Genomic DNA, 4,398 nt, shown 5'->3' on the forward strand with positions numbered 1-4,398 from the left:
ATCTATCTATCTATCTATCTATCTATCTATCTATCTATCTATCTATCTATCATCTACTATTTTCATATTTATTACTATATATAGCAGTAGTGTACATTTAATCAATTAATAAAAGAGACCATCTCTAAGAATGACTGCCTAAGAAGAGTTATTCTTCACACATCTTAAAATTTGAAAAGGAATTTTTTTAGCTCATAGAAAAAAATTACAATAAGGTACTTATAAAAGTGTTTCCAATGCACAAGGCTGTCATCGCACATACACAGGTGTTCAATGAATCACTGTATAAGAACTATTTTTTAAAAAATCATTAAAACATTGTTTTCATAAGTTTAAAACAAATTAAAATAAATATGAATAAATATAGGCCTGGTTACACATACCCAAAATTGGGATATTGTAACGTTATTAATGAGAATGTAACACGGGTTGACAATACAGCTCAACAGGCACTTGGCTGCCAAGCCTGAGTTCTATCTCCAGGACCCACATTATGAAAGGAAAGAACCAACTTAAGTTTCTCTCTGACCTCCACACAAAATCATACCATTATACATGTGTGAAAACACACAAACACACACACACACACATAAATACACACACACTAAATAAGTAATAATTTTTAAAAGTAAAATTGTATATAAATGTAGTAAAACAGAAAGAAAAAATCAAGCACATAAGACAAATGTGAAATTTGTGTGTGCTTTTATAAAAAAGTGTATTAATGAGAACTATCTGAAAAATCATGGATCAATATGTTAAGATAGTAATAGAGAGAAATAGACATTAGGAAAAGCAGAATTTGACTTCCTAATTTTATCTTCTTTTTATTTCATGTTTTTCCATGGTATGAAATTAGTTTTATTATAATAAATTAAATGATTTTGTAAAACCTTAGAAAGTGGAAATAAGACAGGACACTAGGTAATTATAGTAGAGGTTATTTTCATAAATAGAGAAAGCATGATGAAGTACTTCACAGAATTTGCTGTTGAATGACAGATGCAAACATCACCATGTTACTTAGGCTAGGATTCACTGTCATTACAGTGGCTGGTTCTGACTTGCACACCCCATCTTGCCAATGCCTTACCAAAAGCTTTAGCATTCATAATACATAGTTTCAGTTTGCTCTCTTTCTTGGTGATATTGTTTTCTGAACATTGCTGCTTTAGAATTAGTGCCAAATCATGAACAAGGTGGAAAGCAACTCTCCAGAGATCTCACAAAAGCAACATTTATCTCACAAGAAAGATGGAAGTCTCATATTCAGGGAGAGATTTTCTCCATTCCACTCTGTCTGATTTAGAGTGAGATTCCTTACAGATCCTAACAAAACATGCTAGCAGTCTCAGTATTCTGGGTTGTGAGTTTCCTCTTTTCCTCAACCAAGTTTGTTGTTGTTGTTGTTGTTGTTTTGGTAAGAAGTTGAGAGTAACTGCTTTAGTGGCTATCAGCTAGATGTCATTCAGAACTTTAGCCGCAGTCACCTTATGCTGTTTTGTTTCCACAGTAAGCACTGGGACCACTGTTAGTCTTGCTGACAAATGTTATTTGCTCTTTTCCTTTTATTTCTTTTATGCTACTCCGAAGCCCCATATCTTGTCTTTCAGCTTCACTCTTCTTCCTATACTACAATAAGGGATGACTTAACCTAGGATATTAGCATGAAGAGCAAACCACCAATGGCCAGATGGTTCCCCTTTATTATGAGTAAAGATTTTCCTTTGTGTTGAGGGGGATTGATATTGTGGACCATGATTTGAATAATATATAGCATCTTAAGTAATGGGGAAAAATATGTACCTGGCACATAGTAGGCACTCAGTAAACAAACATGTAGTGAGCAAAAGGGTACATAAGGTAGAATGAAATACGTGGGAGGGTAGACTCTTGAGTTTTGCTCCTCACCGCTGTAAATGACATTAAATTTACCATTACGCTAGTGAAAAGCTTGGTATATGCATTAATTAAGGTTACCATTGCTATAATAAAACACCATGAACAAAACAATTTGGGAGAGTAGCACTTATTTCACCTACACTCCCAAATAACAGTCCATCACTGAAGTAAGTCAGGGCTGGAACTCAAGCAGAGCAGGAACCTGAAGTCAGGAGCTGCTGGAGAGGACACGGAGGAGTACTGCTTACTGACTTGTTCCCCATGACTTGCTCAGCCTGCTTTATTCTAGAACCCAGGACCGCCAACCCAAGGGTGGTACCACCTACAAGGGGCTGGGCCCTCCCAAATCAACCACTAATTAAGAAAGTGCCCTATAGGCATGTATGCATCGTGATCTTATGGAGGCAGTTTTTTCCAGTTGAGGTTCCCTCATGTCCAGTGACTCTAGCTTATGTCAAGTTGACAAAAAAAAAAAAACCTAGCTAAAAGAGTATAGAAACAACATGAAACAGATAAAAATCCACATGCCAGTCACATTGTCAGAAAACAGCTTCAGACTATATTCTAGCTGTAGAAAATTTTACTGAAAAGTAGATTCTATGCCTCCTTAATTTCAGCGTAAGATGTTCTTAATTTTTAATTTTTATAATAAAGGTAATTAAAAATGTTAAAAATGGTTTGGGAAAGAGATTGGCGTAAAAATTCTTCTAGCTAGGAATTATAGGTTGATAGTTATTAAGATATAATGATTTTGTGGCTGTGTGGATTAGCATACATTCTGAAGACACCTTTCAAACTGAAATTTCTTTTTAGATTCAGATGAATATCATTTATTGTAATTATAAGAGATGAGATCCTATGTGTCCTTTGCCCAGTTTCCTCAAATGGTAATTTTTCACAAATCCACAAGAAAACATTAAGAACCAAAAAGGCCCATTAAAGATCCTTTCAGGACCCTAAAATTTTCTGTTAATATCAATACAAATCATTTACCTATTTTAAAGATTTTATTTGTAATTTCAATTACATACATACATACATATAGATAGATGATAGATAGATAGATAGATAGATAGATAGATAGATAGATAGATAGATAGATAGATAGATAGATAGATAGGATAGAGATATGGGAAGGGGTGTACATATGAGAGCAGTACTCATAGAGACCAAAAGAGAGTATTGGATCTAGACCTGAAATTACACGTTTGTGAGCCACTAAACATAGGCTCTGGGAACCAAAATAAGATCCATGTAAGAGCAATCAATATATGTTGTTAACTGCTGAGCCATCTCTTCAGCACCCCCACCCCCTTATTCTTTCTTTAAAATTTTACTAATACACTATTATTTATTAAATAAAATTTACTCACTTTGTATCCCAGCTGTAGCCCCCTCCTTCTTCTGCTCCCTTGCCCCCACCCCAAGTCACTTATAGGTCAGGTCTTCCCTTCCATCTGAGCCTAGTCTATCAGATCTCTTCATTGTTTTCCTCTCTGGCCTGGTAAGGCTGCTCCCCCCTCAGGGAGGTGATCAAAGAGCAGGCCAATCAGTTCATGTCAGAGACAGCCTCTGTTCCATAAAAATTTTAACAGTCATTGGAGTACCATGTAGTATTTCAATAATGTATACACTGTTTTATGTTTAAATCAGAGTAAATGTATCTTTCTCATTTATGATTTCTGTGTGGCAAAAGCTTTCCAAATTCTTTCTCCTGGCTGTGTGCAATATGCACTTCATTATTGTTGTATATAATCAGTAGCTTGCAAGATCTTACTGCTGTCTAAATAAGACTTAGTACTCACCTTACTCCATCGCTTCTTCCTCACTGCTTTTCCCTGGTAACACATTCTACATTCAGTTTCCTTGCTTAATTCCTGATGAGTGAGACCATGCAAACCCCTCATGTTTTAAATGTTAGAGCAAGGAAAGAAGGAGTTTCTAGAGTACCCTCTGGAGGAGCTTTGTCCCAGTAGAAAAAAAAAATTATTTTAGGAAAGACCCCTGTGCTCAGATTTTTCGGTTCTGTTGCTCTCCTTGTGGAGTTCCTGTCCTCTCCAGATCTTACTGTTTCCCACTTCTTTCCTAAAATTCCCTGTACTCTGCCCAAAGGTTGCCCATAAGTCTCATCATCTACATTGATAGTCTGCAAGGCTGAGCTTTTCAGAAGTCCTCTGTGTCAGGCTCCTGACTTGTTCCTTCTTTTCTCCTTCTTCTGATGTCCAGTCTCTTTGCCTTTCTGGATAGGAAATGAGCATTTTAGTCAGGGTCCTCTCTCTTAATTAGTTTCTTTAGGTGTACAGATTTTAGTAGGTTTATTCTATATTATTTGTCTATATGAGTGAGTATATACCATGTGCATCTTTCTGCTTCTGGGATAGCTCACTCAGGATGATCTTTTTCCAGATCCCACCATTTACCTGCAAATTTCATGATTTCCTTGTTTTTTATTGCTGAGTAATATTCCATTGTGGTATATCTACACAATGGAATATT

At 35.9% G+C, this 4,398-nt stretch overlaps 1 protein-coding gene across 1 annotated transcript in view; it reads left to right on the forward strand.

The window, feature by feature from the left end:
* Chrdl1 (chordin like 1) overlaps positions 1 to 4,398 on the forward strand; it is a 78,712-nt gene that overhangs the window by 52,454 nt on the left and 21,860 nt on the right.

Source organism: Psammomys obesus, unplaced genomic scaffold, assembly GCF_907164565.1.
Source record: "Psammomys obesus unplaced genomic scaffold, mPsaObe1.curated_primary_1811, whole genome shotgun sequence".
NCBI lineage: Eukaryota > Metazoa > Chordata > Mammalia > Rodentia > Muridae > Psammomys > Psammomys obesus.